The sequence below is a fragment of the Phodopus roborovskii genome, unplaced genomic scaffold (assembly GCF_943737965.1).
Source record: "Phodopus roborovskii unplaced genomic scaffold, PHOROB, whole genome shotgun sequence".
In the NCBI taxonomy this organism is placed as follows: domain Eukaryota; kingdom Metazoa; phylum Chordata; class Mammalia; order Rodentia; family Cricetidae; genus Phodopus; species Phodopus roborovskii.
The window spans coordinates 385,631-412,121 of record NW_026126710.1 but is presented as its reverse complement, the minus strand read 5'-3'; the positions used below and the strand labels follow the sequence as shown (position 1 = coordinate 412,121).

Sequence of the window (26,491 nt, the reverse complement as noted above, 5' to 3'; positions counted from 1 at the left end):
CTCCTACCTCAACAAAAACTGTGCTATATATTTGAAATTCTAGCATACTAAACCATCACACACACACACACACACACACACACACACACACACACACACACACACACACACAAACACACACACACACATCAATTCTTTGATTATCAAAACCGCAAAATGCTCTCCGAGCTGTGTAAACTGATGCCCTCCGAAGCAGCCACATTGGTGTTTTTCACCATCCTGGCAGGAGCCAAGAAGGTCCAAAGATACCCATGATGTCACTCCATTTGGCTAGTGAGTATTGAAACAAAATAATTGAAGCAATTTGAATCTCCTCAGAGACTTATCTTGGAGGAAGGAAAGGCCAAAGCATTGACCAACCAGAAGAGAAATTGCCTCATGAAAAGACATTTTGCATATTTCCAGAATCATATGAGACTACCTTATAAGACGATCCAAAATGAGCTAATGAGGAGTCAATGATAGGTGGGACTCTTGGCCATAACTGCTTAGTTATACTTGCCTCTTGCCTTCCATTTAAATATCAATCACACTTCAGGACTCCTGAACTATGGACTTGAGTGTGAATGGACCTCTTTTTCTCTGCACAGTGTGACACACAGAACAAATCTCCATTCTCTACTCTTCACAATTACTTGTCACTCTAAGCAGCCCACTGAGGAAAGATGGCTAAGCTTAGCTTGTAAGGATTGTGATGTATTGAAATCTGCAGACTGGATGACTTAGGAGGACTCTGTGACTACAAAGGGATGCAACCCAGTGGCCAAAAACCAAATGATCTTGCTCTGACCATGACCAAAAGCAAGAAAAAGAAGGAAACTTATTTTTGCTTACAGTTCCAGAGAGAGCGAACCATAATGGCAGAGGCTGAATGGCAGCCAGTGGCTGGAGCATGAGACTGAGAGACCACACTATACCCTCACATAGCAAGCAGACACTAAACTGGAATGGGTCAAGTGTGTAAATTATCAAAGCCCACCCCATGATATAATTTCTCTCTATAGCCTTGTCCCTATTAGTTTCATGACCTCTCCAAAACTGCTGCCAACTGGGAACAAGTATTCTAAGGAATGAGTCTATGGGACAGGTCAAAGTCATTTAAGCATTATGTAAGTCAAAGCACTTGCCACCAAATCTGAAGACCTGAGAATGATCCTTGGAACCTGTGCTGGAGGAGAAAATTGACTCCTGCAAGTTATCGGCTAACCTCCACATGCTCACACACTAGCTCTATCTTAAGTATTAACCCATTTCTGCTGATCTATGTATTTCTCTTATCGGGGAGCCAGCCAGCATACTGCTTTCTCCAGACTCTCCATCTTGGCTTTTCTCTCTACTTCCTATTTCCTTCTTCTCTCCTAGCCCCTCCTATCTTCCTTTCCTATTGGCCAACAATGCTTTATTCATTGACCAGTATGAGAAACATATATACAGAATGACATTTCCCATCATATACTATCTATAACCATATCTATTCTCCTTTCCCTCTCCTTTTTCCCTATGTCTCATTCAAGCCATCTGGTTCTGTTGAGGCATTAAATCAAAATTCATCTGAAGTATTGACACAGAAATATCTGTGATCTGAAGTCCCACATCTCCTTCTCACAAGAACCAGCTGTGATGCTCAGAAATAGTGGGTCATCCTGATATGAACAGGCAGGGAAGTTATCCCTGACTCAGGAAGAAGGCACCAACCACTATGTCATTTTTGATTCTACATTGTCCTCTAGTGGTCTACTGAAGTATCATCCTTAAGACCCTTGAAGCTTCGATGGTTAGTATTACTCAGTGATGGCAACTTCCATGTGCAACATCTTCGGGGAAAGATCTCAGAGCTGCCAGAAGATAATTGCTGCTAGACCTGGTGATGCAGACCTGTTATGCCACCTACATGATAGACAGAGGCAGGGAGATTTCATCTTCAAGGCTAGTCTGGACACCCTACCCTGGCCTCCAAATAAAAGGCAAAAAGGAGAGAAGGAAGTGAGCTTGTGACAGAACACATTCCTAGTACATTGAAAGTTGCTAGAGTTAATCTCACAGACCACTGCTTATCCGGCAACTAAGCAGGACGTTTGCTGTGATACTGGGGTGGTTTTAAGCACAGCAATTATCATGTGCTTCCTTTATATGTGTGGCTCCCAGTGAAAAGAAAGACCATAGTTTTAGCCCATTTTGTGGATCGTGTGTTCACCCACTGCGCCATTTTTTTTCCTCTAAGTAGTTTGAGGTGTCTGTCATAGAAACTTATGGGACTTTATTCCAGGTCAGAAAGCTAGGTCATCCACAGTTCTGTCCTCTCCTGATCTAACCTGAATTTTCCTACATTTTATGGTTCTTTCTCTCCTGGTCTAGACTGCAGTTTCCTGCATCTGATGATTCTGTTCTCCCTTTGTCCAATCTGCGGTTTCCTGTGTCTCATAGATTGTCCCATCCTGGTCTAATCTGCAGTATCCTGCCTCTCATGGTACTGACTTGTCCTAGTCTAGCATGAAGTTTCCTGCATCTGTACATTTTCATCTATATTGCTTTTGGATATGTTCTATAATCCTTGTTATATAGTAGGTTGCATCTTCCACATTAAAAGACAGGGAGTGTAGGAGAATCTAAAATTATCCCTGCCTCTCAGAAAGCATGTGCCTTATAAACTGTTGCAAGCAGCTGTGCTGAGGCCTCTTTTCCGAACAGAGGTAGACTAAAGTAGCTCCTGGTCTTCTGAACCTGAAGGGGGGGGGGGTAATCTGTCTTCATTCCAGCTAGATGTCAGGACACAAGCAACACAGGAAAAGTTTAGTTTGTGCTTCTACTCCTTTCTCTCTCATTTGCCAATATCATGAACCACCAAGAAAGGATGCACAGGGAAATGTGAGGCCTGCAGCCATCATCTACTTCTCTGAAACTGAGCTTCTCAGAAATAGGGATACAAGAATGAAATGAGTGCATGCCCTTGCAGCCTATATGAGACCCCTTGGAAACTACTCTGGTGTCTCAGGAATGACTACCAAAGCCAAAATTATTCAAATTTATGTGAGCCTATCATAGAAAACAAAACCAATTTCACTCAATAGGGTCAATCCAAAGAAAGACACCAGGTAATTTAAAATATTGACTTAAAATAAAAACCTGGTATTGTGGTAGAGGCAGGTGGATCGCTTTGAGTTCAAACTATTCCAGTCTACACATAGTGAGTTCCAGGACAATCTGAACTATATAATGAGACACAGTCTAGGAAAAAACAATCTGCAGAAGCTCTTTTGTAGACAACATGGGTTCAGGACAGCCTGAAAAGTGACTTCCTCAGGTTTAAGGCTATGGAATTAGAAAAACGGACCTTAAGCTACGCATTATATATGTAAAAGCCTCTACTGTTGATGACTCTAAACACTAAATGTAGTGTCACCTACTGACCAAAGCAATGCTTGTGACCTAGCATGCGATTTCTATTCCCGGTGTGTCTACTTCTTCAATGCAGGAAGGGTTTGCCCAGTAGACTTCCCAGTATTGAGCTGCAGGAGAGCTCAATCTCAATAGTACAACTGTTGCCCATCAAGTGGGAAACCTGGGTTCCATCCACAACATTGTGGGGCATAACAAAATAAATTGAGGGAAATAAGTTCTGATGTCAGACTCTGTTCTCAAATGGCTTCTGGTGTCATTGCTAAAGTAAAGGAATGGAGACAGCACAATGAGTGAGTGGGTAGGGGAGCTAGGCACAAAGACTGACAACCAGAGCTTAATATCCTAAACTCAATGAGAGATCAAAGAAGCAACTATTACAAGTTCTCTTCTGACCTCCACATACATGACATGGTGACTACACATGCATACACAGAAACACAATAATTAAACCAACCAACCTGACAGATGCTGCTGCCACTGTATCCATGTTCTCCTCAATCAAATTCCTCCAGGACTGCTCACCAGTCCTCTCTGTTCTGAGGCCAGTGTTTGAATCAAGTGCAAAATCACAGCCAAAAAGTTCATAATCTGTGTCTTGTATTTTTGAGGGCAGGGATGAAGCTGGGTATCATTTGTTAAGCAGCGCTGTCTTGCAGAGTACTCAAAGTCATCGTGTGAAGCAAGCACAGGAGAACCCACACTCCAAGATCTGAAGAAAAAAAAAAGAGAATCCAAAGTGTCTTGAAAAACTTGCAGAACAGGCATTGGTGGTGCACAACTTAATCCCATCACTCATAAAGCAGAAGCAAGAGGATCTATATGAGTTCAAGTCCAGCCTCTGGAACAAGAGCTAGTTCCAGAACAGCCTCTGAAACAAATTTGTATGACAATAAAATGAACAATAAACACATACCTCCCTAGATATACCTATCACACCCCATGCCCCAAGCCTCAGGGGTCTTCTTGGAGTAAGGTGCAGAAAAAATGTAAGTGTAGAGGTGATGGATCACATGAAGAAAAGAATTTTCCAGACTCAGCACAGATGTTGTACAGTTGAACTCAGAGCAATTGTGAAAGTGTGAATAAGAACTATTCAAGCTCAAATAACACAAAATCCTAGCATGGAGCAGTGAGGTAGGCACAAAATCCAATTCCTAGATGAGAAGTTATTGGCTGCTACAAGAGGGTCAGTTCTCTTCAATGACATGAATGCTCTTTAAACAAAGTCAAGGGCAGATGTCATTCCCAATAGTAGTTGCTCAAACAGTCTGGACTTGATGAAGGGGAAAAGAAGAATAAGAAGGAAGAGGAGGAGAAGAAGAAGAAGATGACGAAATCTTCAAGTTGGGTAAGTAGGGAGGTGAGAGTGGAGTTAATGATGAGGTGTGAATATGATCAACATGCTCAAACAATTAGTTACACTGTTTTAAATAAAGAAAATATTCATGTGAAGACCTCTTATGAATGTCTAGGGACATACTCACTTTTCTTGTCATATTTTTATCATAGCAAAGAGCGGGGGCAGGAAAGATGGTTCAGAAGTTAAGAGCACTGGCTGATCTTCCAAAAGACTTAGGATCAACACCCAGATATCACCTGTTGCATAACAACAATCAATAACTCCAGTTCTAGGTGAACTGAAAATCTCTTCTGAACTCCATCGGCACAAGACATGCATTTGGTTCATGTACAAACAACCAGAAAAAATACACATGAAAGAAAAAGAAATTAGAAGAGAAGGAAGGAGACTGGGTGGAAAGAGTGGTCCTATGGGAAGTGAAATTTGAGTCTAGAATGGCTGAGGAATCCAGTACATAATCACTGCAGAAAACAATGTCTATCACAGGGAAGTCAGAACAGAAAGAGGGGCTGGTTTTATATGCAGCTGGTTTATATTTGCATCAGAAAAATGCAAATCAAAGCCACTCTGAGATACCATCTTACCCCTGTCAGAATGGCTTAAATAAAAAAAAGACCAATGGCAGCTTTTGTTGGAGAGGATTTGGACAAGGGCAACACACCTACATTGCTGGTGGGACTGAAAGCATATACTGCCAACTAGGAAGGAAAATGGGCATCAGTCTACCTTGAGATACAGTAATTCCACTGTAAGGCTTATACTCAAAGACTGCACATTTATACCAACAGCTGGTGCATTTTGACTGCTTGCTTATGTGAGCTGAGAGACTTGTGCAGCCATCAAGTTTCTCCCTGAGTCTAAGAAAAGTGCACAAAGTCAAAGCCAACACATTAATTCCCAGATCTCCACAAACTGGTGAGGTTTAAAAATTAAGCTCAAGGAAACTAAGGACTCATTAGGGGATGCCAAATAAACAAGAATGCAGGGAAAGTTTCACTAGGGTTCCCACATGGAGAAGCTTAAGATGACAGAGGGACATTAAAACCTGAATAATGAAATAAATGGTCATAAAACAACAACAAAAAGCCAGGAAAGTTCACAAATCTATACTGAACAGGGGTAGAAGATAATTTGAATTGTACAATGGACAGCATTGTCTTACAGATCCTATTGTGAAAAAAAAAATTAAAGAAAGCACTGCCAAAACCAAAATTGGGCAGGAAAGGTCTTTCAATTTAGAGCCCATCATTAAGGGAAGCTAATGCAAGTACTCAAGGCAGAAACTGATGTGGAAATCATGGAGGAATACCTCTTACTGGCTTACTTCCCAACACTGTTTCAGCCAGCTTTCTTATAGAAACCAGGGCCAGCAGTGCAGTGATGTCATCATTTCCTGTGGTATAGGCCCACCAATGTTAATCATTAATGAAAAAATGCTCTACATACTTGCAAAAAGGAAAATATGATGGGGGGGCAATTTTGTCATTTGTCCTTGATCACAGATGGCTGTGTCAAGTTGATATTAAAAACAAACCAGCACAGACCTGTATACTCTGTGTGTTTCCTTGTTCACATGAATGTGTACCTCTCCCCACCCTGTATATCTAAGCAACTTTGTGTGCTGATCTATGTATGAAATGAGAGAGGGGGAGAGACAGAATGCAAAGCAACACGATTTGACCATTCTATAAAAGAGCGAATAAATTAATTCTTCAGCTTCCCATTTGACTTCATTCATAGTTCAGAAACTCAGAGCTAGATTTCCTTAAACCTTCTGACATAGAGCACCACTTAGTGAAGTGGGCCAGCAGACAACACTACAAAAGGAAATGATGGAATAGACAATTAAATAAGAGTGGGTGGTAGGATGGTTGTTGACATCAAGGATATTTGTTAAAATCTGGTTAAAAAGGAGATCCCACCTCACCCTGGTCTGTGTATTCTAAATGGAATATAAAGGGCTTGAGGCAAAGGCACTGGGAGTTCTAAACCAGGTCTCACCAATTGTGACTAGGAGTGTTGGATGAGGGAAAGTCAGAGCTACAGGAGTTTGAGGGTGCTGGACCTTTGCACCACAGTCAGGAAACAGAAAAAGTTTAAACCACTGCTCAGAACATTTTCTCCTTGTCTGCAGTCCTGCACGGCTTCAGGGAAGAGTGGGAACCAAAATGGGCAGGTCTTCCCAGATCAATTAAAGTAATCAAGATGGTTTCCCATTGGAATGCACATCATCCAGGTGATCCTAGACTCAAGTTCATAATTAGCACTGTGGTAGTTTGAATATATTTGCGCCCATAATCACGAAGGAAGTGGCACCATTTTGGGGAATCTTTTGTTTGTGGGGGTTTGGCCTTGTTACAGAAAGTGTGTCAATGGAGGGGGTTGGCTGGTTTAAGGCTTTTTGTGCTGGGGATACTGCCTGTTGTGTTAGATTGGTTTCCTGTGCTGCAAAATGTATTATGCTCAGATCCTGCAGTACCATGTCTGCTTGCACACCGCCATGATTCTTACAATAATGCTAATGGATTGAATGTCCAAAACTGAAGCCAGCCCATTCAATTGTATGGTTTCCTTATTGGACTTGCCATGGACATGGTGTCATTACACAGTAATAGTAAACCATAAGACAAACATTAACCAAGAGAATAATTTTGCTTGTATATGAACATCTCCCAAGTTTACAAACGTATTCCTTTACAAGGGCTTGTTGGCCAGCCACAACTTTGGAGCAATACTCCTTATGTTGACATTAACGTCACTGGATTCTGATTGCTTCCAGTTTTCTACTTTTTCCTTACTAAATAAAACCTCAATCTATTATTAATCCAAAGTAGACTTCTCTCATCATTGATTCATTCATTCATGCTCTTTGAATCAGTTTCTCTGATGTCCTGGAATTTCCTCTGTAAACTAAGTTACCCTGAATCTCACAGACTTCTGCCTGCATATTTCTCCTGCTTGCAATTGTTAAAGGCATGTTCCACCTCAGCCCAGCTTCAAATTGACTTCTCATAGTCTTGGGTCTTCTCTGAGGTTTGTATTCTTGAAAATCATATATGTTCCAACCATTCCCAGCTAAGCCAGTATTTTTAACTTCCCTGCCTGGTTAGCTTCCTATGAGTGTCCTGATTGAGGATGGAATGAATGCCCCACAGAGTCAATAGCGTAATGTGGGGATTGGGTAAATGATTTTGTAAAGGGAGGTCACCTTAGAATGGAGTTGTTATGTTATGTCATTGTTATGTTCCACCTAGAGTGTTGATTTTCTCACTTGTTCTGAGACAAAGCGTTGCTGTGTTTAAGCTTGCTAGATTTACACTCTAGTGTGTATCCCAGGGATGCTTCACACATAATAGCCCTTCTGTCTCAGCCTCCTCAGTGTTGGGATTGAAAGCATGTGTTACTGTACCTGGATCCACATTTGAAAAACAGAGGGATCTATCCAACACTTACTTCATGAGTCCCGCGATCCTTTCTCCAACCCTACTGCACTCACCTTCTCTAACATATAAACATTTCCTCATGAAGGAGAACAGCAAGTGCATTCACATAAATATGTCAAATGACATGTTTCATTTATACCTGTTGAATGAGGTTTGGTGTTACATCAGAATTTCAGTGGGAGCATTTTCAAAACACACAAATGCAATGATGTTTAGATTGTTAAGCACAGTCGTCTTCTTTTCACATTATTGACAGCACTGTGGACAGTGACTGACTCCCAGACGTTGGTCCTTTGGGAATGATGATGAGCTATGGACAAGACTGTACAAAATACAAGAGGGACTCTGGGAATATTTGCGAGGACAAATGATTCCAGTTTCATCATCTGAACACAACCAGATAAGGTTGGATTTACAAGAACTTACACAGACCCCATGGAACCATATAATTAAGATATTTTAGTATGAAATACAGAAAGACAGAAGTTTAAATATTTAATTTCTAAATGGGCATGACTTTCTGAGGCCTAAAGAATCTCATATGTATATATGTAATATATACATACATAGGTATGTACGATGTTCATTTAATACCATTAGTCACTGGAGAAATTTGGATTACACCCTCAGTTCCTAACTAAGATTTATTTAATAGTGTGTAAGTTGATACCACAAACTTTTAATATTAAAAATGCTGACATTTGCCAAAATAATGAGTGGGTATGTCATATATTTTTGTTATGTGTTTATATAATCAATTCATGACATATTAGAGGAAATTCATCCAATTAATAATGCATGCATCCTCAGATTCACCAATTTTACTCCTGGTATGTGCCCATAAGTACTCATACATATCTATGCTAATAGAATATGCAAAATTACTATAGCTGTCTCATATAAGGGCTATTTCCAGTGCTCCCAAAAGGCTAATACTCACCAAATAGTTTGCTCATGTAATAAGCAGAGGATGGAAATCAATAGGATTTCAGTTTGTACCTTTAAGCTAATGATTACAAGGACATGACTTGGGAAATAGAGTTATTTCATTAATGTGTTTTAAAATAGAGAAACATGCCAGGGAAGATGACGATGACTAAGTCAATAAAATTGTTTCGGGAGCCAGATTGTGGTGGCAAACAACTTTATTCACAATACTTAGGAGGCAGTAGCAGGTATTTCTCTGTGAGTACCAGGCCAGCCTGGTCTGAAGATGTACTTCCAGGAGAATCTGTGCTACAAAGAGAGATCCTGTCTCTACACTAAGTAAATGTATTTATTTACTTTAAAATAATAACTTTAAAATTATTGTTAAAATTTAAATAAACACAGTGATCTGAATTCTGTCCCATAAATCTAGAAAAAAGCCAGCACAGTGGAAGAGGCATCTTATTCCAGAGCCAAGAAGGTAAAAACAAAAGGATCTTTGGGTTTCCCTGACTCACAAGGGAGAGTATAGTATAACTGCAAGAATGAGATTCAGGGAAAGACCTTGTCTCAAAGGCTAAGATGGAGTAGAACTGAGGCAGGAACATGGACAAGATTGGGAGAGGCAAGGGAGGGGGACCCTCTACAGATGGAGCCAGCACAATACCTATTTTTATAGTTGGTGTTATGTGGGGGAACATTCTAGTGTGCACTGGAGGAATGGGTGAATATATATACATACATACATACATACATACATACATATATATATATACATACATATCACTGGGAAGTGTTTTCCTGAGAGTATACCTTCTGTCAGTGTTATACTAGCTCAGCAACTACAAATTTCCCTGTATAATTTTATGTGAGGGGCAGTTCAATCAAAAAGTAGAAACAAGAAATAGCATTTTAACAAAGAAGACAATATGTAAACAGGGGAAATTTAATTCACTGTGGTGCATGAAGAATGTAGGGACAGCAGCTAAAAAATTAGTCCTGAAACATCAGCCCAGAATCAACTTCAGACTCAGAGCACCAGAAGCACAGACTGACAGCAACAATTAATAAATGATACCTCATGAAACTGAGAAGCATCTGCAAAGAAAAATACATCTTCAACAAGATAATACAGTTTCCTATAGAATGGGAAAGATCTTCACCAACCCCACATCTGATAGAGTGCTAATCTCCAAATTATACAAAGAACTGAAGAAACTAGGCATCAAAACACCAAATAATCTAATTTTTAAAAATGGGTAGAGATATAAACAGAACAGTCTCACCAGAATAATCTCAGAAAGGCTGAGACCTAAAACACTGATGACAGCTTATGCTGGAGAAGATGAAAAGAAAGTGTAACAGTCCTCCATTGCTGGCAAGAATGCAAACTCTTACAACTGGTATGGAAATCAGTGTGGAGATTTCCCAGAAAGCTAGACATCAACCTACCTCTAGATACTGCATTACCACTTTTGGGCATGTTCCCAAAGGCGGGACAGCCACATAAAAAGGACAACTACTCAACTATGTTCATAGCAACATTATTCATAATTGCCAGATCCTGGAAACAACCTAGATGTTTGTCAATCGAATAAAGTATAAGGAAAGTGTGGTACATTTACACTGTGGACTACTTATCAATGTTAAGAAACAAAATTATCCAAAATTGGCAGGCAAGTGAGCAAAACTAGAAAAAATCATTTGTTTCCCCCCTCACTCATGAGAAGATACCAGACAAAAAGCAAATGATACACAGGCTACAATCCACAATCCCAGAGAAACTACAACCCTAATCTAGAAACAGATGGAAAGAGATGCATAAATCCACACCTAATTATTGTGCACAAATTCTGACTCCAAAAATCACCAAGAGAACTGATCTGATGCAAAAGCAAAGAGTTTTAATTAATTAATAAGTTAACTATATTAATTTCTGTCCTCTGTCCATCTGACACATTGGGTGGATTGAGAAGCAGCCAGAGGGATGATAGGGCAGGGGATTTTTTGGGGTAGACCAAGGGGAGTGTCTGGGGTCTGCAACAGTCTGAGGATTTGTGTGACTCCAGGCTTGGGCAACTTGTCCTGTGTTGATGGGCCAACTACCCCTGCAGAAATGGTTTCCATGTTTACAGGCCTCCCATGGAGTCTGCTATGCTCTGTACTTCACATACTATAAAGCACATTCAGACCCACCCAGCTAACTTGCCTCAAGGCTTCCTAGTGACTGGGGCAAGGTTCAGCAAGTCAGGCAATGTCAGAAGCTGGACAAAAGCTCAGTACATGCTGGTTAATCAGAGGCCTACACCTTGGTGGGTCTTCTGCAGCCTCTCATGGCTGGGTGAGGCTCTGGTCACTTCAATATCATTGGGTCAAGCACCTGAGTACAATTGAATTGAGGGAAGAGAAATAATATGAACAACAGAGTCAAGACTGAGAAGGGGAAACTCACAGAATCAGCTGATACAAGATAGTGAGTGATCACTGACTGTGGTCTGACAAAGGGGAATCTGCTTAAGACCCAACTACACTCCCTTAACAAAGGTGGCAATGGTGTGGATGGGACACATATGAGGTTACTGGCTGTGGTTCCCAGATCCAATCTAATACACAAACAGACTTAGCGGAGCCCATTCTATGGAGAGATCAGTTGTTCAGACAAGACACAGGTGTGTGGATGGTATGGAGGTGCCATTTTCATGCCTCAGTGAGATGAATTAGCAGGCTTACTAGGGGAGGTGTTACCCTCTGAGGAGCAGATGTGAATTGTGAGAGAGATGGGGGGAGGTAATGGCATTAGAATGTAAAAGAAAAATAAAAAAATGTAAAAAGGCCATGCAGAGGTGCCACATGCCTTTAATCCCAGCACATGGAAGGTAGAGACTGGCAGAACTCTTGACTTTGAATCAAGCCTGGTATCCAAGTTCCACAAAGAAACCCCCTCTTTAAAAAAATACATATTGTTTAAAAAATTATCACTGGATGATATATCATAGTCTATTTAAATTGGAATTCAGTAGAGAAAAGGGAAATAGCAAAACTTAAGCAAGGCTGAGATTTTCAGCCGTGTTGGGAAACACACATACACACAAGAACATACATGGAAACATAAGATTACAAATGCAAACAAATATATACATATATATACATGTATACATATATGCATAAATGCATATAAGATTATACACACACAGACAGACACAAACATATAAGATAGTACACACACACACACACACACACACACACATATGTATCTTCCAAGCAATGAGGAAGATGGAAGAACAAAGATGATGATGAGTATGAAGACATTTTAGTCTAAAACATTAGTAAAATAAAGGGAAAATGAAAACATAATTTACTCAGTCAGTTAATTAGGAAACAACCAGATTATGATTGGCTCTTCTCAGATGACACCATAACAAATGCCTAGCTGTAAAGGCCAGGAGAAAGGAAAGTACAATAATGAGGTAAATGGGGACACTGACATCACCACTGTGATCAGTCTCATCCAGATATGGGTGGACATGTTGGAGATCTATGTCACTGGAGGGAGACTGTCTGGGATACTTTGTTACTGAACAGTTCTATGTATCTCTTCCACTGACACCTCCACCCTAGCTGGTCCTCCAGTTTCCATTGGCTCCTTGGATCAAAATTCTCTGCATCACTGGTCCTCCTGGCCCCATCAGCTCTCTGCATCCATTTCTTCTTCATGGCTCATCCTCCTGGCTCCATCTGCTACCAGTATGCATCTACTCTGCATGTCTGGGCCTCCTCTCTCCAGCAACTCCAAGGAACCTGCACATGAGGTCAAGGAAAGACCTTCTGACTCCATCATCATCTGGTTCATGACCTTTATACACAGAACAGTATCCATGATGCCCTTCCTTCATTCCACCACTCCTGCCTTCCTACTCCCCTCTTCCTCCCTTTCCCACTTTCTGTAGCATGAAAAATAAAAGGACCAGAGACTGATATTGGGGTTACAATTCAATTGAAGATCAGAAAAGCAAAGCAGCTGAACACTACTTCTTTTCTACCTCAGAATGGATGGCTATTCTGGCTCACACCAACCCTAAGACTATTTATAACTTATCCACAGTGTGGCTAGAGAATATGGAGACTTCAGGGTCTTCCTATCCTCATTGTGGCTGGAGAATAAATCCATGATAGTCTACTAAAGACCCTACTTCTATCCTTTATACCACTCTAGTGCTGGGTTTAAAGGCATATGATTCCTGGTGCTGAGATTGTCTTTGTGTCAATTGTTCCTCTTTAGGACTGGATCAAGCTTGTATACATCTTGGTAGCCTTGGATTCACAGAAATCCATCTATCTCTCAATCTTGAGTCCTGGGATTGAAGATCTGTGCCTGACTTCTATGGCTTGTGACTTAGCTTTCTGAATACTCTGGCAAACTTTAATAAATCTAAATAAAGTATCAGCCCATCTTATTTTATTCTCTTATTGTGTGACCGTGTCAGAGATTATATAATGAATTTTAGACATTACTATCACTGCCCACTGTCATACTTCTCCCTCTCTTGCTGAAACCACCATTCCTTTCCACTTTCATTTCTTCTGTAATATAATAATGCTGAGTCTAATTGTAGTTTCTTGCCTAAGTGTCCAGTATGACATTTCCTGAGAAAAGTGCATTTATGTCAGGAAGTGCACCACTAAAGAAAATGCTAACCATTTCTGAACAATCACTAAGTGACTACTATCCCTCAGGTTGGATCCCATATCATCCATGAGGAACATTGACAAGAAAAGTTCTGTGCAGATCTTGTACAGGTCACATTTGCTCTGTCATTTCTAAAAATGTTTGCTGTTGCTGTTACCCTTGTCTACAGTCTCAGCTCTTACACATGTCCTAACCTTCTTCTAAAAATGGTTTCTGAATCTCAATGGTTTGTGATACCAAATCATTCAAGGTCCAATTCTCTCCCACCACTAAATTTTGGCATTTTTGTGAGTAATTGGCTTGTACATCAATCACCACTCACTGGTTTCCTCTTGTATTATCTGTATATTGTGATCCAAATGAATTTCGCTTCTTCTCCAGCTGCTTCGATTATGGGATTTGTGACAACAGTGAGAAAAATAAGTATCACACTTACTTTCCTTTAAAATGTGCAGAACCAAAGTCAAGTTGTCAAAGGTGGGCCTGGAAGGTAGAAATAAATCCTGTTGAATCATGGAATACATGACTGCTTCTTCTTGCCAGTATTTGAGGACACTGCCATCCATACTTTCCAGTGTTCAGAAGAGTGATTTTATGAAAAATTGATGTATTTATCCTAAAAGTCACTTTAGAACAAACACACAGTGATTGAATTGAATAGAAGCGCTGTTTTGTCTATATACCTTATGTAGCGCTTAACACTTCTTGGTCTCAGATGTCTAGGTACAACTACTAGAAAATGGTTTTTGACTTGAGAAGAAAATGTTAATTTTTTAAAAAATATATAGTTCTTATAAAGAATTACTTAATAACATGAGATAAATAGATAATCTATGAATCAGATTCCTTCCTTACTTCTTTCCTTCTTTCCATTTTTTCCTTGAAAATTTCTAACTTTCTTTATGAGACAGAACTTCAGAATTGTGAAGTGGTTGAGGACAGTAAGCTGTGAACTCAGTCTCAACACTGTAGAAGTTTACACAAAATTAAGAAGTGGGTAAATTTGACTTTAATGCATCTGATTTTCTCTACTTCACTAATACATGTCTCACTAACATCCATATACCTCATTCTATATCAGATAATATATATTATTATTATAGCATAGCATGTATCCTTGTACCCCACAATCATCATAGAGTTTGGCTCCTGTAACTGACTGCTGGTGGCTACATCATGTCAAATACAAACCTGAGTTCTCCAACCCCATTCTCTAAACATTTACATTTTGTCAATTTTGTGGTTGTGGAAAGTATGACTTAGGAAGTTTGGTTTTTAATGTTTTCACTGCAGTGTTGTGAAAAATTTTCTGCTGGCATAGTCATAGATATCTGTAATCCCACATAAATCAAGAGGGGGAAATAAACACATCAGAATTTTGAGGCAAATCTGGGTTTCATGATGAGACTAGAAGTCACCTAAAACAAATAAAAATCTTTCTACAGACAAGAACACCACAGGTATTTCTAATAATTTACCATTTTTCTGACAAATTTTCTAATAAATATAGATTCTTACAAATATTAGGTAAGTACTTCTCCTACTGAGTCACATAAACCTCTATGTCTTTTATCCTACACGATGCTAAATATACAGTATGATATAGGCTGAGAAGATCACAGTGAATGTCCTATTTACAAAATATGATACATATAAGATTCCAAAGAAATATATTAGAAACATAATTTGGCAAAGCTAAAGTACCATCAGGGAAAACATCAACTTATAATGCAAGTCCCAAAAATTACATTTCTAAAATGATACCTATATATTCAGGTATGTAGTGTATTAGCATATTTTGACTGATAAAGAATCCAGAAGCTTCAAATTACCATAGAAGACACTCTTGATAATCATTACTTTTTATGAAAATAAATTATGTATAGGAGCTTCACATAAAACATAAATTCAAGAATGAACTATGCAATCTGTCTTAATGACCACTTGAGATATAGGTACATAGCCTAAGTAAGAATCTTTCCAGAATAATCTATTTTATGTGTACTGATCTGTGGGCCCATAATGCCAGCTTCTAGAGAAAGTCACATTCAATTGGCAATCATCCTTCAAATCTTATTTAAAGAATTAAATAAAACAAACATCATACTTGTAGCATAAAAGTGATTGGTTCATGAGTTGAATGCTTATTATCCTACAAATTGGGTTAGTATTATTACATATGCAGTACAAATTTGGAAAAGTAGATTATCAGAACATTACTTGAACTAATGTAAAGTTGTGAGTGCACCAGGTTGCAGAGAAAAATGAGCATGAACAGATCTGATGGAGACACATTCTGAAGTTAATCATGTGTCTCACATCCATTGCTCAGTCCACAGGACATCTGCTTTCTGCTCACAGTCTCTCACAAGGAATGCTATAATGTTTTTGTCTACACAGAAGTTCAGAACTGTGAAACAATGAGTACAGAAGACAAAAATGTATGAAGATATGGGTCTTGCAGACACTAAAGACTGACTATAGTAAATTATATGATGTATTATGTTCTGTTATAACACCTACTCACCCAGATGTTATGCCATACTTACATAGGAAGACACAGCTGCACAGAGCATAACTAAACCTGCTGAACTTGTAGTAACTAATTCTGAGAGTGAGCTCTATTGCTTAGCAATCGTGAAAGTATCGTTCTTCACTTATGCCTATTAGTTAATTTGTAATTAATTTGTGCCTACTAATTAATATAGTTTGAAGATCTACAAATACCACATAGTTAATTACAAGCTGTGTCAACTGCTATTATCAACAACTAACACTTTTGCTTTCTCCATTACCTGGTCTCCTCGGTACTGGATATGCAATCAGTCTTTCTAACCTACACATGCATAAAAATTCAAACAAGCAAGAGTTTAGAGTTGGACCACAAGTACCTTGACAATTATCTTCTCATTAGAAGAAATCATACATTCATTAAGTACTGTTATTCCCTTAGTAATTTATTAATTTACGAATACTAATTGAATGATCTTCAATGATACAAATTGTTTTGGAAGAAGAAATACACCTTAAACACATTAAGTTATGGAATCTTAATTGTTATATCATTTCCCAATAATAGAATAATTTCAATTCAAATGAAAGGAAAATAAAATGTAAACAGTTTTATATGCATAATGCAAGCCAGCCAAATAGAACAATTTGTAAGTACGATGAATAGGAAGACAACTGGTCTAATATGTGACGACTGTAGATTTAGAAAGCTCTTCCTAATATATAAATATAAAATGAAAATAGAATTTACTAAAATTTTCATAGACTATATGACTAATTTAAAAGAAAACAATTAAGATGTCATCTGAGGGTGTAATTACTAAGTATAAATAACCTAACTATATATTTACTGTAAGATTTCATGTAGAGAAATGATGTATTGCTGAATATTTGCACAGAAAATCAAAACTGGTCCAGAAGATTGTATATCTGGGTAATGGGAATAAATTTTGCTTCGCTATCAGGGACATTTGTAGTAAGGATGGACATAAGAATAAAATGTTTACCAGGAAGGTTGTCATCTTGAAAACGTTTCCCTGTGGTACTCAAGGTAAGGAGGGGCCACCAGTCATGTTCAAATCCTTTCTAACATTGTGTTTCTACAATGCAATAAAAGGAATCTTTATTAAATTTGAAATCCCATCATGTTCTAAGATCTACTATTATACTTTGTTGACATAAAATATGTAAACATTGTCTTATTCATTTTTACAGTATATATAATCTCTAAATGATTCCTAATATCAAATTATTTTTAAGAACTTGCATTTTTTACTCTTTGTTCTCAATTCATACACATCCCTCTTTTATGTTAAATATTCCATACAGTCTGTTTTAGTCAGGAAATATTGTTAGTCAAAGGGTTTCTAGCATCAGGTGTCATTACAAATACAAGAGGCTGAAACAAAAAACAGAAAATTACATTCACAATCTAGAATTGTAATTCTAGTAGAATGCAATATTAGATCAATTTTTCTCTACTTATTCAAAAGAGCTATGATCTTTCACCTCAAAATTCAGCCATGAATATAGCAAATGTCATAAATTAAAACATATTGCAGATTATGTTTCCTTTGCAATACTTGTGATTGAGCTGATGGCTTTGTCCATATTGCTTTATCACATTCCTCACTTTGTGCATTATTGAAGAAAGATATTACTGACAAGTCAAAAATATAGCCACCTCACCTTGAAATCAAATAAATTTCTATGATCTCACATCTAGACTCAGGGTTTGTACTCAAGAGGTCTTGACTTTATGTATCACATTCTTCTGTGTTTTATCGAAGCTTTTCCTAATTGCTAAAACAGAAATGTAGAACTAAGTTCATCTGGGCTCTGTGAATAAACACAGTGTGCCATAAATACATACTATACCATTGATATCCTTAACACAGATGTAACATACATAACACAGTTTAACATGCATACACAGATACACACCACCATACATTCAGTCACATATATACAAAATACACACACACACACAGACACACACACACACACATACACACACACACACACAGGCTCCCACTGAGGTGGGTCTGTGGGATTTACTCATCGCAAATCCGTGATTGTCACCCTGCTGTTTTGGATGGTGACATGACGGCAGTCCTGCAATTGGAAAAAGGGAAATATTGTTAGGGCATGGAAATCAGTTTTGAAACAACTTGTACATTTTATTTATACCAAAAGAGGGCCTTGTGCGACATAGGCTAGCACACATAGTCTAGCTAAGCCAGAAGGATCCTGACATTATTCTACTGCTTCGAGGTTCCCAGTGCTGGATTATAGGCAAACATAAGCACAACTGTTTTCACCAGTGCTGGGAAAGGATTTCAGATACTAATGCTTAAAATTGGAACACTATCACAACTGAGCCACATCCCTAGCAGTAAGTTTTGACTGAAGAATTTCATTGCAGCCAGATAGTTCTCAGCCAAGTGGTGAAATCTTGATGTCATTAGAAGTAATGTCAATAGTTCTGGTCCCCAACACTCCCACATAGGTCTCCTCATGCCTCATGTTTAGAGTCAATCATCTCTGTGTATCTCAGGATCTTTTCCATCTATTTTCCAGAGTCACATAGTAAATAGTTTTTTTTTGTTGTTGTTGTTTTTGTTATTGTGTTTGTTGTTAGAGATGTGTAAGTGCAGTGCACCATTGGAGTCATAATGTACATCAGATGGCAAAGGTGACCCAATAGACCTTGTGGGGAGTCATTACATTAATCAGATTGTAAGGGTGACATTACTGACATTTCAGGGATGGTCACTCTGGGTCTACAACATGATAGGTAATCATCAGTCTAAAAGTCTTATTATGTAACATCAATTAGCCTCAAATTGATGATCTACTGCAACTGCCCAAGAGCTTATGTTATGGGTGTTTTTCACCATGGAAGGGGTTATTACAATTGGCAACTCAGGAACTCCCGTTCTAGATAATTCGTTTTTAAAATGAGCAATATCTTTTAATATCTCAGAAACAACATTACTGTACTCCAAAATGGAGCTAGGTAATTTTGAACAGTTCTGGTAGAAAGTTTCTGGCTACAAAAAACTGATCACCCTGGTATGAACCATGACTTACAAGGTGGGGCCTTGAGAATAGTGCTGGGTTTAACAACACCTACTATTCTTGAAGGGAAGTAGGAAGTGTTCACTGCCTTGCTCCATATCTAGGGCATCTGCAAACGTCTTTTACCACACAGGCACTAAACTCCCATGTGAAAATCCACAGAGACAACAAATTAAAATAAAAATAGGTTCTATTTTTAAAAGGCTACACAATGAAAGTACAGGTGTAAATATAATGAAATATAAAATTATATATCTTTTTAAAAGAAGAGCTGAAATGTACACAAGTGTTATTTTCCCTTTAGGATCAGAGTGTGATCCAAATTCTATACAAATGCATATACATATTAATTATGATACATATAATCACACACAGAATGTTCTACCTCTTAGACTTAGCATTCTGATTCCAGGATTTCAAGCTTCCTTGAATCTCTGTGGTTGTATCCCTGGCTCTTATAAATTTTGTGGGACAGGGTTTGGATATTCTCACAATGTTATTATGTTTCTTCTCCTGTATACAGATACCTACACAGAAAAGAGCTGAGTCCTGATTATGGGGATGGAAGCCCCTCCTGGGGCAGCTTGATATTTCTTTTAATCCAAAAGTTGTCAGTGTGAAAATTCCTGTTCTGAAAAGAGAAAGGCAGACTCACAGTCAAACAGAAATCCCCACAACACTCATTCGTCTCTCTCTCCTCTCCCTCTTTCCATCTTCTTCTCTCCCCTTCCCCTTTCTTTCCTCCCTCTCTCTCCTCTCCTCTATGTCCTCTCTTCTTTCTCTTTCATACCTACACTTATTCCCCTGCTCTCCTGCTCTCTCTGCTCTGACCTGCACAATTCTTCCTCCCGCACAGATGATGTGTATGTCTTCCTTCTATTCCTAGTAAACACTATCATTGAAGTTCTGTTAGACTATGTCTTCTCTGTCATAGTCCTAATTGTCCTCCCTCCCTTTTCTTCCTCTCTTTTCTCTCCTTCTCATTCCTCTCCTTACGTGTATCTCTCTCTATGGTTTTCTCTCTCTTGATCCCTTTCTTGTAGTTTGACTTAATAATAAAATTCTCAACAGTAGAATTTAGCACAAAGAAGAATCAATCCAGTTAAGGCCAATCACTGTGAGGAATAAATGGGGTAGCGCTCAAACCTATGACCACTAATTCCTGTGGGACATTATCCAGGGTACAAAATTCTTTCAAAGAAACAGGATGATTCATTGCTTTCCCAAAACTAGCTCTGCTATTCAGACTAAGGTGACATTGAGAATGACACTTTAGGCAGTTTCTTGTGTGGAATATCTTCAACCTCTGACACTTGAGATCACTTCTTTGTGCTTTGTCTTAGAAAACGAACAGTGGTGTCAGCACATCTGTTAAGAGCAGCTGGTGTTAGAATGTTCACCTTAAAAGGGGGCTTCTATAGCACTCAGTTAAGACTTTCTGGATATTACTTAGTTTTTACAGTGTTCTGAGCCATAGAGGATTTTGCTCTTGTACCATCTAGGCTTAAATTATATATACTCACTGTTTATATTTGGGTGCGCACACCACTGCAATTGATTCTGGCAGCATCTTCTGGTAGCAAAAATGTGTGTGTACATCCACACTCGACAAAAAGGCAGTCTGGGTTGGATGGGTCTATGGAGACAAAAGAATTCAAGAAATCACAGTAAGCCCAATGACATACCCAACACGGTAGGTCCCAAGAATTTTCAACCACTGCCTCCCACAATGACTCGCCAAATCATGCTGGGACACATCTGTGGTCTGCTAGGTGGAGAAGGAAGAGGAAATGACCTCACTTATCAACCTAATCTATAAGGTCATTAGAAGCTGAGCTTTAAAAAATTACTTGAGGCTGTTCCCTCACTGAGGACTAGACTTTTATTCATCCATATTTACTTATACCTCATGTCTAAACAATAACCATTCCAAGTTTGTTCTTTAGCTTCTAACCTACATCTGCTTCCCTCCTGCTAACAATAGAATCTATTCCATCTTAACCAAGAGTTCCCAAACTATTTAGAACTTCAGTTCAACAGACTCTGTGAGTCTTCAGTTCCCTGACATTAAGAGCTGTGGGATATCTTCCTATGTGAAGAGAAGCCACATCTGGTCGTATTTTGTGTTACTCTACCTAGTACTGTTGCATTAACTTATGCCTCTTCCCTCCCTTCCTTCATAGCCTGCCAGGTTTAAGCATACCTCAGGCAACTGCATGCCACAAAGGGGATGAACATTGCAGATGTTAAGGCAAGCAAGCCAGATGTAAAAACCAAATATCTAACCTCTACATTTCAAGACACAAGCAGTACTGAAATGCTGATATCATGGAGGAAGGCACACTTAGTAGATGAATACTAATGAAATGAGAAAGAGATGGTTAGAACAAGAAGGAGATCAGTCTCAGAAGAGAGAAGTTGCAAAGCTTGACAAGGCCCTTGGAAGGTTCCTGTTTCCTTCTCTAAGAGTATTATTCACATGGATGTTTCATCAAGAAGTCATTAATTACACTGCAAATGTATGCATACTTACAAATTAGCTATATTTTAAAATAGAAAACATTTGGAAAAAGAAAGGAAGTAAAAACTGGTAAAACCAACAAAACAAGCCATTGCCCCATTCATGTACATTTGAAGATTCTGTTAAACTAGTTCTGCACAGAGTGGCCTCATGACTCTCCCTTCCTATGGGATCTACAGCTTAGATGAAGGCTCAACATGACAGTCCTGTAAGACTCCCAGATAGCCGTAAACTCAACCCATTTTTTTCAAGCCTCTTTCTTTCTGGTTATTACTTTTTGGTGCCAAAGTCATCATCCAGAAGTCTTACCTCCTGAATGACAGGATGCCAGTATTCTGCCTGTATACTGTATTTCTATGGATTAGTTAAACCTTTTAGTCTCTGGCACCATGGCCTGCTTAAATTTCAGAAGCCAAACTCATCAATGAACCCCAGCTCCAGCATGAGAACTGAATCCCCTTGCTGATGGAGATTGTCCCTAGGTCACATCCTGGATTTTCTCTCTTACTGTCCCTGGTCTGTGGCTTCTGGGAAACCCATGACCAGTTCTCCTGCAGCCTTTTGTTATGGAATAACCCACTGTGCTCAAGCAGTCCCCATTAGGTCTTATTATCTGTCAGAAAGTCACTTCTCCTGCTGTCACACCCACCATTTACCAGGCTGAATCTCAGCAAACAAAAGCCTCCAGGGGATTATCTCCTGCCTTCACCTGGCTTCACAGAACCTATTTCCATCTGCCATGGTGTATTATTGTAAGGCAAATAAGCAAATTTGGATGCAACTTTGCATGAAGAAGCTCTTTGGGTGTACAAAACCAAGTACTTCTTCATAAAGGCAAAAAGATATCAACAGAGGGAACTCTCTTGACTGAGTGAAATACTTCCATACAGCATTTAGGGTGATGTTGTCTACACCATGTTTTCTTACCTCCTAGGGAGTCTACAATGCACAACACATTAACCAAGAAGTGGAACAATGAAGAACTACACTGAGGAAGAGGTAAATAGTAAAGGTGAAATGCACCAAGGAATGTGCCTTTTGACTAAACACTAGAACACCAGTGACTGTGGGTGCTCACAGATGGATGAAATTCGTCTTGATTGTGCAGACACAGATCTGGGCTCACCACCTGTGAAATCAATTTGCTTACATGAATCCAACCTAACGTCAGAAGGCCCAGTTCCTCTTGCATGAAATATATTTCCTCCTCGTTCTCCGCATAACAATAATTAGGGCCTGCTGTCTGCACAGGAATAATTATGTGGGTCACATGGTATTCTTCTTTGACCTGCCACAAGAAAACAACTTGTTACAGTTACTGTCAATCCAACTTTCCATAAATAAATGAAGCCCTCACCCCAGTGAATGACCCTCATCCTTTACCCTCACCCCAGTGTTTCCCCACCTTGACTGCTCCAGTGCTTTCCTGGGAAACAAAAAAATGTAGGGGTAATGAGATGAACATGAGATGTCTCCAATAGCATATGCTAGGTTAGGGTTTTGTTTGAAGCAGGCATTAGGTCTGCTCACAGGTCTTGAAGTGTTTAGTTTCTATTCTAAGCCTTAGCACAAAGTAGGTAATCACCAGGACAAAGAAACTCATCAAATTCAAGTTAGTTAATGTCATTTCACACATGGTTCCTTCTGTTGAGGGATATGTATGGATACAGCCCCTAGATATATTCTCTGGGAGTCAAGGGCAGCCAAAGGGGAATAAGATACAGCCTCAGATCAAGAAGGGGTTTTCCTATATTTACCATGGTACCACATAATACACCGCATGTCTCTATGCCTTTCCTGGTGTTCTTCCGTGCACAGCGCAGAAACTGATCACAAAGGTCCTTTGGAAGGACTACAGGGCGGAGGCCTTTGGAGTTCTGACCTGCAAAGGAAAAGAGAGAGAAGTCTGAGGTTACAGGACCTGGTGTCAATGAGCGGAGCTCAGCCTGGTGGCCTGGAGGAAAAATCTCAAAGATAGTGGATACCACTTCAGGAGCCCCCTGCCTATAATACAACCACAATCCAGGTGAGAACTTTCTTCTCAAAGCTCTTTCCCTCAAATTAGCTGAGGCCAGATACTCTATCCTGGTTGTTTCTACAGTCCAAAAGGAACAGAATAGCTTACTTCTGCTCCGATGTTATGTTATGCAGATGTGTAGATTGCTGAGTGCACAGGCTTTAGGCTCTCTAAGACTGACTCTCTAAGATCATCTGTAAATATGCTGATTGTTGAATACACAGGGCCACAGCTGGGGCACTCTGACTCTCACCAATGTGTAATTAAGAAGGGAATTGCAATTTTGCTTGAGGTTGTCATTCAAGGAGAGATTTGACTCATGCCAGTGCAGACAAGAATCAACCAATACTTTAGAAATATGTAAAATTCCAGCCCAGTAGTTGCATATTTGGATTTTAAGCAATTCCTAGGTGAGGGGCCAGGATTTCAAGTTAAGGCCTATTTAGGCTGTAAAGCCAGATGATACAAATAAAAAATAAAAGTAATAATGTATTTAGATGGCATATTTGAGAACTTTTTTCTTCAATATTCGTGATTTCTCCTTTGAAATCCTTCATATATGAACCATGTGTTTGTGCATGTCTATGATATGTGTGCATTTTTCAGAATGTGTATGTTCATGTGTGGGCAAGGATGCGCAGGTGTGACAGCGCATCTGCAGATGTGAGCAGATTGCCTGGAGTGCAGGCCTTCCAAGGCACTGTAAGTCTAAAAGAATCTCTCTGTGCTCTGTGTCTTCCCTGCTATCTGTGCTGTGAAAAAACAGGTCTTCTCTGTCTCCCTGTCTCATGTAACCTGAAGAGATCTTAGAATAGGGAGGTGGCCACCCACAGCCAATTGTCAGGTGATTTCTGGAGATTCTACCCTAGGTTTGAGGCTGTCACAGCTAGCACTTCAGTCAGTGTCATTATCTCCCTGACCTACTAGGAGAATCCTACAGAGGTCTACCTGATGCTGAAAATTCAATCACATACAACCAAAATAGTCTTTTCGGAATTACCAATGCACAGCAAAGTCCTCACGATGAGCAATAATTCAGGAGTATTTTAATGTGCTTCCTCTATTCTCTCCAGAGCTCTGAAAAGATGAGGATCTGAATATCATGAGTTTTGAAGAAACTGAACTGGCTTAAACTAAGTTAAAGGCTTCTTTTATGGGAAGTCAGATGGCAGGAAGGAAAGAGAAAATACTAGTCACTCGAGGTTCTATTACCACAGCAAAGGGGATCCAGGAAAGACAAAGACTGGGGAAATTGCATGGGGGATGAAGCTTTCTCTGTGCTGCTTAGTGCTCCCAACTTCAGACACCTCTTCAAAAGCACAGCACTACTAGACTGGTGAGGTGCACTCGCAAATGTGTGTGGCTGACCCTGATGCAATAGGCTCTATTTAAACATAAGTCTTTAAAAACATGAGGTCTAGAGAACTACAAGACTGCTGCCAACTAACAATTTGAGCTTCCATAGAAAGGCTCCCTTTCCGGAAGAGTGAGAGTGGGATCAACAACTAACTTATCCATGGAGATGTCAACTAGTGCCTGTTGGAAAGCGGAGCAAACACCCATACATAAACACTGCATTGAAGTAGAACTCAGATGCAGATGGAGAGGACAACACCAGGAGGCAGAAACACATAGAGACAGCTTACAAGAACAAGGAGGAGCTAATGGGCCACCAGACTGATAGCTGGGAAGCCAGAATGGAAATGACTCAGGCCCCCCTGAATATGGGTCTCAGCCAGAAGGACTGAGCAGTCTAAGGGACCTCAGACAGTGAAACCAGGATGTATCCCTGGTGCACAAAAGGACTTTGGAACACATCCCCCATGGAGGGATAACTGCCTTAATCTAGAGACAGGAGCGAAGCCCTAGTCCCTACTTCACATGACCCCAACTGGATGGCATTCCCCTACATATGGAATTTGGGTGGGGGATGGGAGGGGAGGGTGGTTAGAGTGCATATGAGAGGGCAGAGAGGGTAAAAGAGAGTGAATAAGGGAGGGAGGGAGAGAGGGAGGGAGAAAGAACTGGGATCGACATGTAAAATAATAAATTAAATTAAAAATAAAATAAAATAAAAACATGAACCTGTGGTGACTTACCTGGGCTTTCCACCACCTTCACCTCTCCACCCTGTGTGTCTGATGATGGGCCCCTTTTCATATCTTTGATGGATTCTTGTGGACTGCATGGCACTGATGTTGCAATAACAGTGCATTCTTCAGAAGACACTTTAGCACTTTTAAGTGCCAAGTCCTCTCTGCTCCTGTCTTCCTCAACTCCATCCACCAGCCTGTCTAGAAGATCACTCCATTTGGCAAAGTCTGCGGAGTGTTTGATGGTATCTCTTACTTCATGCCAAAAGGTCTTATTTTCTGCCTCTTCTTCTTCTCTTTTTTTCTATAGAAAGAAAAATGGGATTAGTCTAATATTTCAAAAGTCAGAAGAAAAAGACCTGCCAACAAAGAGATGAACAAAGGAAGTTGTGTTGAGGTATGACAAATAACCACAGCATCTATGATCCCCTCCATAACCTTGGTACTATGAA

The 26,491-nt window shown here is 39.5% G+C and overlaps 1 long non-coding RNA gene across 2 annotated transcripts in view; it reads right to left on the bottom strand.

Moving 5' to 3' along the window:
- Nucleotides 1-21,041, bottom strand: part of LOC127214437 (uncharacterized) — a 119,243-nt gene extending 98,202 nt beyond the window's left edge. The window contains exons 1-3 of one of the 2 annotated variants that reach the window (XR_007833840.1): nucleotides 20,932-21,041; nucleotides 19,940-20,039; nucleotides 18,373-18,442 (exon numbers count right to left, since the gene is read on the bottom strand). This is a non-coding gene — a long non-coding RNA (uncharacterized LOC127214437). Of the gene's footprint in view, nucleotides 1-18,372; nucleotides 18,443-19,939; nucleotides 20,040-20,931 lie in introns of those variants that run through there. The other variant, XR_007833841.1, reaches the window with a different exon arrangement.
- Between the last annotated feature and the right edge of the window lie 5,450 nt (nucleotides 21,042-26,491).